A 12,205-nucleotide genomic window follows, 5' to 3' on the forward strand; every position below is an offset into this window, starting at 1 on the left:
GGAGGTGCTGATTCTCATTCCGGCCGCTTCACACTCGGCTGCGAACCAATCCAGTGAGAGCTGAAGATCCCGGACAGATGGAGCCAACAGGACCACATCGTCTGCAAAAAGCAGAGACCTAATCCCGTGGCCACCAAACCGGAACCCCTCAATGCCTTGACTGCGCCTAGAAATTCTGTCCATAAAAGTTATGAACAGAATCGGTGACAAAGGGCAGCCTTGGCGGAGTCCAACCCTCACTGGAAACGTGTCCGACTTACTGCCAGCAATGCGGACCAAGCTCTGACACTGATCGTACAGGGATCGGACTGCCACAATAAGACAGTTCGATACCCCATACTCTCTGAGAACTCCCCACAGGACTTCCCGAGGGACACGGTCGAATGCCTTCTCCAAGTCCACAAAGCACATGTAGACTGGTTGGGCAAACTCCCATGCACCCTCAAGAACCCTGACGAGAGTATAGAGCTGGTCCACAGTTCCACGACCAGGACGAAAACCACACTGTTCCTCCTGAATCCGAGGTTCGACTATCCGGCGTAGTCTCCTCTCCAGTACACCTGAATAAACCTTACCGGGAAGGCTGAGGAGTGTGATCCCACGATAGTTGGAACACACCCTCCGGTCCCCCTTCTTAAAGAGAGGGACTACCACCCCGGTCTGCCAATCCAGATGTACTGCCCCCGATGTCCACGCGATGCTGCAGAGTCTTGTCAACCAAGACAGCCCCACAGCATCCAGAGCCTCAAGGAACTCCGGGCGGATCTCATCCACCCCTGGGGCCTTGCCACCGAGGAGCTTTTAAACTACCTCAGCGACCTCAGCCCCAGAAATAGGAGAGAGCGAAGGAACAAGGCAGTCCGAGGGGCAGGCAGATGAATATCCAGGGCAGGAGAGAAGAGGCTAGATCCGTGTTCAGGCGAGGGTCGGGAATCGAGGAAGGCAGCCCAAAAACACAGGGGGGGGGGACAAAAGACGATCTTGAGGGGGGACAGCAACACGGACGTCAAAATCACGGAGGGGAACACATTAAAGGTGAGCGAACATCAGGCTTACGGTACACAGAGAGGTAACTAAGTTCCCGCGTTTTTATCCAGCCCGCCCTCATCAAATCCAGGTGAGCAGAATGGCAAGTGGGTGCAGGCTTGTCGCTGCGTGGTTATGCTGCGCTCAGCGTGGGCGGGGGCGTGTCCGAGCGAGCAGCCAGAGGAACTGTGACAAACAGATGCAGGAGGAAAACGGGGTTGAATCCATGCCGTGATAATACAATATACATATGGTATATTTGTATAGAGATGTATGTAAGGTAAAACAAAGCACAATATACAGTATATGATTATATATATATATATATATATATATATATATATATATGTATATATATATATATATATATATATATATATATATATATATATCAATCAATCAATCAATGTTTACTTATATAGCCCTAAATCACTAGTGTCTCAAAGGGCTGCACAAACCACCACGACATCCTCGGTAGGCCCACATAAGGGCAAGGAAAACTCACACCCAGTGGGACATCGGTGACAATAATGACCTAGTGGGACGTCGGTGACAATAATGACTATGAGAACCTTAGAGAGGAGGAAAGCAATGGATGTCGAGCGGGTCTAACATGATACTGTGAAAGTTCAATCCACAATGGATCCAATCCAACACAGTCGCAAGAGTCCAGTCCAAAGCGGGTCCAACTCAGCAGAGAGAGTCCCGTTCACAGCGGAGCCACCAGGAAACCATCCCAAGCGGAGGCGGATCAGCAGCGCAGAGATGTCCCCAGCCGATACACAGGCAAGCAGTACATGGCCACCGGATCGGACCGGACCCCCTCCACAGGGGAGAGTGGGACATAGAAGAAAAAGAAAAGAAACAGCAGATCAACTGGTCTAAAAAGGGAGTCTATTTAAAGGCTACAGTATACAAATGAGTTTTAAGGTGAGACTTAAATGCTTCTACTGAGGTGGCATCTCGAACTGTTACCGGGAGGGCATTCCAGAGTACTGGAGCCCGAACGGAAAACGCTCTATAGCCCGCAGACTTTTTTTGGGCTTTGGGAATCACTAACAAGCCGGAGTCCTTTGAACGCAGATTTCTTGCCGGGACATATGGTACAATACAATCGGCAAGATAGGATGGAGCTAGACCGTGTAGTATTTTATACGTAAGTAGTAAAACCTTAAAGTCACATCTTAAGTGCACAGGAAGCCAGTGCAGGTGAGCCAGTACAGGTGTAATGTGATCAAACTTTCTTGTTCTTGTCAAAAGTCTAGCAGCCGCATTTTGTACCAACTGTAATCTTTTAATGCTAGACATGGGGAGACCCGAAAATAATACGTTACAGTAGTCGAGGCGAGACGTAACAAACGCATGGATAATGATCTCAGCGTCTTTAGTGGACAGAATGGAGCGAATTTTAGCGATATTACGGAGATGAAAGAAGGCCGTTTTAGTAACGCTTTTAATGTGTGCCTCAAAGGAGAGAGTTGGGTCGAAGATAATACCCAGATTCTTTACCGTGTCGCCTTGTTTAATTGTTTGGTTGTCAAATGTTAGAGTTGTATTATTAAATAGAGTTCGGTGTCTAGCAGGACCGATAATCAGCATTTCCGTTTTTTTGGCGTTGAGTTGCAAAAAGTTAGCGGACATCCATTGTTTAATTTCATTAAGACACGCCTCCAGCTGACTACAATCCGGCGTGTTGGTCAGCTTTAGGGGCATGTAGAGTTGGGTGTCATCAGCATAACAGTGAAAGCTAACACCGTATTTGCGTATGATGTCACCTAGCGGCAGCATGTAGATGCTGAAGAGTGCAGGGCCAAGGACCGAACCCTGGGGAACTCCACACGTTACCTTAACGTAGTCCGAGGTCACATTGTTATGGGAGACACACTGCATCCTATCAGTAAGATAAGAGTTAAACCAAGACAGGGCTAAGTCTGACATACCGATTCGTGTTTTGATACGTTCTAATAAAATATTATGATCGACGGTATCGAAAGCAGCGCTAAGATCGAGGAGCAGCAACATAGATGACGCATCAGAATCCATCGTTAGCAATAGATCATTAGTCATTTTTGCGAGGGCTGTCTCCGTCGAGTGATTTGCCCTGAAACCGGATTGAAAGGTTTCACATAGATTGTTAGACGCTAAGTGTTCATTTAACTGCTCCGCAACAATTTTTTCGAGGATTTTTGAAATAAAGGGAAGGTGAGACACCGGTCGGTAGTTTACCATGAGGTCAGGATCGAGGTTAGGTCTTTTAAGAAGAGGATGAATAACCGCTTTTTTGAATGCTAGGGGAACAGTGCCCGAGGAAAGTGATAAGTTTATAATATTTAGCACTGATGGACCTAATAATACAAAGAGCTCCTTGATCAGTTTCCCAGGAAGAGGGTCAAGTAAACATGTTGTTTGTTTTATTCCATTTACACGTTGTAACAATTCATATATATATATATATATATATATATATATATATATATATATATATATATATTACACGATAATAGCAGATACCAATTGGCAGTCAAATGGATAAAGCTTGCCACAATCCATAATACAAATGTCACTTATCACACACTTGTCACATTTTGGACATATTGTCTGGTTATTAGCAAGCCCATGAGCGCTGTCTGTTGCTATATCTGTCACCTTTGCGAGTGAAACATTTTTGCCATCGTTTGTTTTGTTAGGCTTAACTATTTTGTTGAATAATCTTTGGTCAAATTAAATGTTAAATATTTTTATCCGACATGCTTGTGCTGTGAATCATAACTGATTGTATTGAAATTGTTTTCAAAGAAGTCCATCCATCCATCCATCCATTGTCTACCGCTTATTCCCTTTTGGGGTCACGGGGGGCGAGGGCGCCTATCTCAGAAGTCATGAAAACCCCCCCCCCCAACCCCACTCCCTTGAGAAAAAAATCCTGTAGCCGTCCTCGGAAAAAAAACACAAAAAAGGCCCACAAGCTGAATTGCTAAGCAGTGACTATTAACATACTGCACAACAAGTGACGCAGAAGGTTTTTCCTCCCAAAAATGCTGAGCCTTGGTTTTTGGGACACAAAATTAATAAAGCGCAAACTAAAGTGTTCAAAAGTGGTGTTCGTAAATCAAAGTTCTACTGTATTCCCCTCCCTAAACCAATGCATCTGTAGCACCGTTACAACTTATTTTGGAATAAAACAAACGACATGTTTACTTGACCCGCTTCCTGGGAAACTGATCAAGGAGCTCTTTGTATTATTAGGTCCATCAGTGCTAAATATTATAAACTTATCACTTTCCTCGGGCACTGTTCCCCTAGCATTCAAAAAAGCGGTTATTCATCCTCTTCTTAAAAGACCTAACCTCGATCCTGACCTCATGGTAAACTACCGACCGGTGTCTCACCTTCCCTTTATTTCAAAAATCCTCGAAAAAATTGTTGCGGAGCAGTTAAATGAACACTTAGCGTCTAACAATCTATGAGAAACCTTTCAATCCGGTTTCAGGGCAAATCACTCGACGGAGACAGCCCTCGCAAAAATGACTAATGATCTATTGCTAACGATGGATTCTGATGCGTCATCTATGTTGCTGCTCCTCGATCTTAGCGCTGCTTTCGATACTGTCGATCATAATATTTTATTAGAACGTATCAAAACACGAATTGGTATGTCAGACTTAGCCCTGTCTTGGTTTAACTCTTATCTTACTGATAGGATGCAGTGTGTCTCCCATAACAATGTGACCTCGGACTACGTTAAGGTAACGTGTGGAGTTCCCCAGGGGTTCGGTCCTTGGCCCTGCACTCTTCAGCATCTACATGCTGCCGCTAGGTAACATCATACGCAAATACGGTGTTAGCTTTCACTGTTATGCTGATGACACCCAACTCTACATGCCCCTAAAGCTGACCAACACGCCGGATTGTAGTCAGCTGGAGGCGTGTCTTAATGAAATTAAACAATGGATGTCCGCTAACTTTTTGCAACTCAACGCCAAAAAAACGGAAATGCTGATTATCTGTCCTGCTAGACACCGAACTGTATTTAATAATACAACTCTAACATTTGACAACCAAACAATTAAACAAGGCGACACGGTAAAGAATCTGGGTATTATCTTCGACCCAACTCTCTCCTTTGAGGCACACATTAAAAGCGTTACTAAAACGGCCTTCTTTCATCTCCGCAACATCGCTAAAATTCACTCCATTCTGTCCACTAAAGACGCTGAGATCATTATCCATGCGTTTGTTACGTCTCGCCTCGACTACTGTAACGTATTATTTTCGGGTCTCCCCATGTCTAGCATTAAAAGATTACAGTTGGTACAAAATGCGGCTGCTAGACTTTTGACAAGAACAAGAAAGTTTGATCACATTACGCCTGTACTGGCTCACCTGCACTGGCTTCCTGTGCACTTAAGATGTGACTTCAAGGTTTTACTACTTACGTATAAAATACTACACGGTCTAGCTCCATCCTATCTTGCCGATTGTATTGTACCATATGTCCCGGCAAGAAATCTGCGTTCAAAGGACTCCGGCTTATTAGTGATCCCCAAAGCCCAAAAAAAGTCTGCGGGCTGTAGAGCTTTTTCATTTCGGGCTCCAGTACTCTGGAATGCCCTCCCGGTAACAGTTCGAGATGCTACCTCAGTAGAAGCATTTAAGTCTCACCTTAAAACTCATTTGTATACTCTAGCCTTTAAATAGACTCCCTTTTTAGACCAGTTGATCTGCCGTTTCTTTTCTTTTTCTTCTATGTCCCACTCTCCTTTGTGGAGGGAGTCCGGTCCGATCCGGTGGCCATGTACTGCTCGCCTGTGTATCGGCTGGGGACATCTCTGCGCTGCTGATCAGCCTCCGCTTGGGATGGTTTCCTGCTGGCTCCGCTGTGAACGGGACTCTCGCTGCTGTGTTGGATCCGCTTTGGACTGGACTCTCGCGACTGTGTTGGATCCATTATGGATTGTTCTTTCACAGTATCATGTTCTCATATGTTCTCATATGTTCTCATATGTTCTCATATGTTCTCATAGTCATCAGTATCATCAGTATCACAGTATCACGTTCTCATAGTCATTATTGTCACCGATGTCCCACTGGGTGTGAGTTTTCCTTGCCCGAGGATGTCGTAGTGGTTTGTGCAGCCCTTTGAGACACATTGATTGATTGATTGATTGATATTTTTCACAGTTATTTCCATGTTCATTACTATTCAGTGCATAACCTGGTTCAGTGATATGCAGGCATCGCACCATAACCTTTCTCTGGTTTGATTCTTCTGCTCCTGACACACACACAAAGCACATGAGAGCCTGGCAAGGAGAGTCAAAAAGCAGAGAGACATAAATAATGGCATGGGAAGGAAAGTCCTGTGATGGCAGTGGGAAGTGATGGCCTAAAAATAATACGGCTTCTGTCATGAGAACAGAGCAGATCTGAACACGTTACAAATGAACTCAACTGATCAGCGTGACATATAATTCAACAGAGTGACAAGGTGTGTACGTGTGTCCTTGTGTGTTGCAGAACGATGGAACAAAAGCGAGTGTGTGGGGCACTGATAAGCAGCACGGGACCAAGGGGTTCTTCTACACATGGCAGTCTTAGCCTGTCATATACTCCAACATACTTTCTGATATCCACACTCACAAGCACAAGGGCAGACCACTGAAAACTTGGCTGTCATTTGTGTCAGTTGTGTACCTATAAAAGGAGGCTCTTTATAGTTGTTATACAGTCACTCATCCATTGAGATTGAGGCTTTTCAGTGAACCTGGGTAGTAGTAGTGTTGTCCCGATACCAATATGTTGGTACCAGTATCGGTACCAAAATTATATTCTATAATTTTTGGTACTTTTCTAAATAAAACGTACCAGAAAACAATTGCATTATTGGCTTTATTTAAACAAAAAACATCTTAGGGCATACTTGCCAACCCTCACGATTTTTCCGGGAGACTCCCGAATTTCAGTGCCCCTCGCGAACATCTCCCGGGGCAACTATTTCCCCGAATCTCTCCCGATTTTCAGTCTGACAACAATATTGAAGGTGTGCTGTGATGGCACTGTCTTTAGCATCCTCTACAACAGTGGTTCTCAAATGGGGGTACGCGTATCCCTGAGGGTACTTGAAGGTATGCCAGGGGTACGTGAGATTTAAAAAAATATATTCTAAAAATAGCAACAATTCAAAAATGTATTAAATACTACTTCAACAAAATATGAATATAAGTTCATAAAGTGTGAAAAGAAATGGAACAATGCAATATTCAATGTTGACTGCTAGATTTTGTGTGGACATGTTCCATAAATATTGATGTTAAAGATATATTTTTTGTGAAGAAATGTTTAGAATTAAGTTCATGAATCCAGATAGATCTCTATTACAATCCCCAAAGAGGGCACTATAGGTTGATGATTACTTCTATGTGTATAAATCTTTATTTATAATTGAATCCCTGTTTTATTTTTCAACAAGTTTTTAGTTATTTTTATATCTTTTTTTCCAAATAGTTCAAGAAAGACCACTACAAATGAGCAATATTTTGGACTGTTATACAATTTAATAAATCAGAAACTGATGACATAGTGCTGTATTTTACTTCTTTATCTCTTTTTTCAACCAACAATGCTTTGCTCTGATTAGGGGGTACTTGAATTAAAAACATTTTCACATCACTGAAAAAAGGTTGAGAACCACTGCTCTACAGCCTGTCATCGCGTCCTCTTTTTCTTCATACAAAAAGTGTGCCTACCCACACACATGTTGTTTGCGACTTTTACAGACACACGTAAGTGATTGCAAAACATACTTGGTCAACAGCCATACAGGTCACACTGAGGGTGGCCGTATAAACAACTTTAACTCTGTTACAATTATGCGCCACACTGTGAACCCACACCAAACAAGAATGACAAACACATTTTGGGAGAACATCCGCACCGTAACATAACATTAACACAACAGAGCAAAAACCCAGAATCCCTTGCAGCCTTAACTCTCCCGGGACGCTACAATATACACATGCTATACAACCAAACCCTTCCCACCCCCAGCCCCAACACCCCACACCTCAAACCCGCCCCCCCCACCCTATCTCCCGAATTCGGAGGTCTCAAGGTTGGCAAGTATGTCTTATGGTACAATAAACATATGTTTCTAAGTGCAATTTAGTCCTTAAATAAAATTCCGAACATATTAGACAACTAGTAAACTAGTATTGAGTAAACAAACAAGAGCTCCTAACTAAGGGTGTCCTGGTGCGAGTGCACCAGGACACCCTAGTCCGCAGTTCCATGATCGACTTTGTAGTTGTGTCATCGGATTTGCGGCCTCATGTTTTGGACATTCGGGTGAAGAGAGGGGGCGGAACTTTCTACCGATCACCACCTGGTGATCGGTGGCTGTCTTGGTTGACAAGACTCTGCAGCATCGGGTGGACATAGGGGGCTGTACCTCTGGATTGGCAGACCGGGGTGGTGGTTCCTCTCTTTAAGAAGGGGAACCCGAGGGTGTGTTCCAACTATCGTGGAATCACACTCCTCAACCTTCCCGGTAAGGTCTATTCAGGTGTACTGGAGAGGAGGCTACGCCGGATAGTCGAACTTCGGATTCAAGGGAACAGTGTGGTTTTCGTCCTGGTCGTGGAACTGTGGACCAGCTGTATACTCTCGGCAGGGTCCTTGAGGGTGCATGGGAGTTTGCCCAACCAGTTTACATGTGCTTTGTGGACATGGAGAAGGCATTCGACCGTGTCCCTCGGAAGTCCTGTGGGGGGTGCTCAGAGAGTACGGGGTATCGGACTGTCAGATTGTGGCTGTTCCCTCCCTGTATGATCAGTGTCAGAGCTTGGTCCGCATTGCCGGCAGTAAGTTGAACACGTTTCCAGTTAGAGTGGGACTCCGCCAAGGCTGTCCTTTGTCACCGATTCTGTTTATAACTTTTATGGACAGAATTTCTTGGCGCAGTCAACGCGTTGATGGGGTCTGGTTTGGTGGCCGCAGGATTAGGTCTCTGCTATTTGCAGATGATGTGGTCCTGATGGCTTCATCTGGCTGGAATCTTCAGCTCTCACTGGGTTGGTTCGCAGCCGAGTGTGAAGTGACCCGGATGAGAAACAGCACCTCAAAGTCCGAGTCCATGGTTCTCGCCTGGAAAAGGGTGGAGTGCCATCTCCGGGTTGGGGAGGAGATCGTGCCCCAAGTGGAGGAGTTCAAGTATCTCAGAGTCTTGTTCACGAGTGAGGGAAGAGTGGATCGTAAGATCGACAGGCGGATTGGTGCGGCGTATTCAGTAATGCGGACGCTGTATCGACCTGTTTTTGTGAAGAAGGAGCTGAGCTGGAAGGCAAAGCTCTCAATTTAGCGGTCGATCTACGTTCCCATCCTCACCTATTGTCATGAGCTTTGGGTCATGACTGAAAGGACAAGATCAAGGGTACAAGCGGCCGAAAATTAGTTTCCTCTGCCGGGTGGCGGGGCTCTCCCTTAGAGATAGGGTGAGAAGCTCTGTCATCCGGGAGGAGCTCAAAGTAAAGTTGCTGCTCCTTTACATCGAGAGGAGCCAGATGAGGTGGTCCGGGGATCTGGTCAGGATGCCACCCGAACGCTTCCCTAGGGATGTGTTTAGGGCACGTCCAACCGGTTGGAGGCCACGGGGAAGACCCAGGACACATTCGGAAGACTATGTCTCCCGGCTGGCCTAGGAACGCCTCGGGATTCCCCCGGGAAGAGCTGGTGGAAGTGGCTGGGGAGAGGGAAGTCTGGGCTTCCCTGCTTAGGCTGCTTCCCCCGCAACCCGACTTCGGATAAGCGGAAGAAGATGTATGGTTGGATAAGTAAACAAACAAAGGCTCCTAACTAATCTGCTGACATATGTAGTAACATATTGTGTCATTTATCAGTGTATTATTTTTTCAACATTTTTAAGGACAAGTGGTAGAAAATTAATTACTAATTTATTTGTTAAAATACTGTTAACATATGCTTACTTTCTCTTTTAACATATTCTGTCTATGCTTTTGTTAAAATTTAATAATCACATATTCTTCTTTTGTTTGATACTTTACATTAGTTTTGGGTGATATCACACATTTGGGTATCACACCGATACCAAGTATTTACGGGATCATACATCGGTCATATTCAAAGTACTCATGTATCCAGGGACATATTTGCCATTGCACCTTTTCAGGGACACACCTTCTCCTCATTCAATGTGTTTTCTTTATTTTCATGACTATTTACATTGTAGATTGTCTCTGAAAGCATCACAACTATAAATGAACACATGTGGAGTTATGTACTTAACAAAAAAAAAGAAGTGAAATAACTGAAAACATGTTTTTATGTTCTAATTTCTTCCAAATAGCCACCCTTTGCTCTGATTACTTATTTGCACACTCTTGGCATTCTCTTGATGAGCTTCAAGCACACCTGTGAAGTGAAAACCATTTCAGGTGACTAAATCTTAAAGCTATCAAGAAAAAGCCAAGAATGTGCGAGAAAGTAATAAGAGCAAAGGGTATATAGCGCAGAGCTTTAATTTTAAAGCCGGAAAGTGTGATTGATTTGAGAAGGTTTCTTGACATGTTTTGATGTCAGACCTAACTGTTTGGAACACAAAAAATCCCCTTTTGACTTCCTGCCGACCATCTTTAATTTTTGTTGAGCCTCTCTGCCATCTTACTTACTAAAGCAGTCAAATAAATAATCTAAATGTTACATTATCAATGCAACCTGACTGTGATCTAAACACGGAAGTGAAGCGCCAACCACCTCTGAACGAAGCGTGCACCAGGCATCTGCTTCAGTGATGTTGTCTCCCAGCAAAAAATTGTCCTTTCTGGTCAGGAGAACAACTTGTCATGGCTTTGAACCTGATGTTTCTATGTTGTACCCTATTGTGTGTCCATTTCTGCTGGCTATATCCCCGCTTGTGGCTCATCAGTAAATAGTGAATGCAGTCAAGTTTCCCCCGCTACTGAACGGGCCGAGGGTCAAAAAGGACGTGTGCGTTAATCGCCCATTAAAAGTACTATGTAAATTTTTATGGGTATCCGTACATTGTTTGCTATGTTACTGCAAATACTTTGAACACGTGCACTTAATTTTTACTGCACTCAGTGTCACAAAGTTTTAATTGATTGATTGATATATTTTTATTTCAAATATGCAAAAAAAACAAGAGCAATCATGATCCAATACAGGGCTATAGCCTTAACAGCCATCGTAACAAAATAAAAACAGTGGAGAATAAAAAAAAAAGAAAACAAACCAGCATTGGACTCCCTTTTTTTTTCTTACATAATTGAAAAAGAGTGACAAGAAGTTTAAACTTTCTTAATCCCACCCCTTTTCTTTAAATCATAAATTACTCTGAGCTAAAACTACCTGTTCACTTTATGTACAAACTTAATGAACTTGTATGTACATAAATGATAAATATATATACATATATATATATATATATATATATATATATATATATATATATATATATATATATATATATATATATACATACATATGCACACTACACACATACATACAGGATAGACCGCTCGTCCATAGTCAGGACCCAGGATGGACCGCTCGCCTGTGTATCGACTGGGGACATGTCTGCGATGCTGATCCGCCTCCGCTTGGGATGGTTTCCTGTTGACTTCACTATGGAAAGGACTCTCGCTACTGTGTTGGATCCACTTTCAACTGGACTCTCATGGTTGTGTTGGATCCACTATGGATTTAACTTTCACAGTATCATGTTAGACCCGCTCGACATTCATTGCTTTCGGTCCCCTAGAGGGGTGGGGGGGTTGCCCACATATGCAGTCCTCTCCAAGGTTTCTCATAGTCATCATTGTCACTGTCACCGACGTCCCACTGGGTGTGAGTTTCCCTTGCCCTTATGTGGGCTCTACCGAGGATGTCGTTGTGGTTTGTGTTGTGGTTTGTGCTGCCCTTCGAGACAGCACCACTGCCTCAATGTGCAGCCCCAAACTCTTCTGTAACACAAGAAACCCAATATCAAATCCCTTCTTCATCTCTGTACCTCTGGAATACCATGTACCTATACTTCTTTTTAAACTGAAGTATTTGGACATTGATTTAACTCCACATTCAAACCATTCTATAAATTTATCGGTGTCCCTCCGGCCTGTGTATGGATTTGTTGTCATATACAAAT

Source organism: Nerophis ophidion, linkage group LG06 (assembly GCF_033978795.1).
Source record: "Nerophis ophidion isolate RoL-2023_Sa linkage group LG06, RoL_Noph_v1.0, whole genome shotgun sequence".
Taxonomy (NCBI): Eukaryota; Metazoa; Chordata; class Actinopteri; order Syngnathiformes; family Syngnathidae; genus Nerophis; species Nerophis ophidion.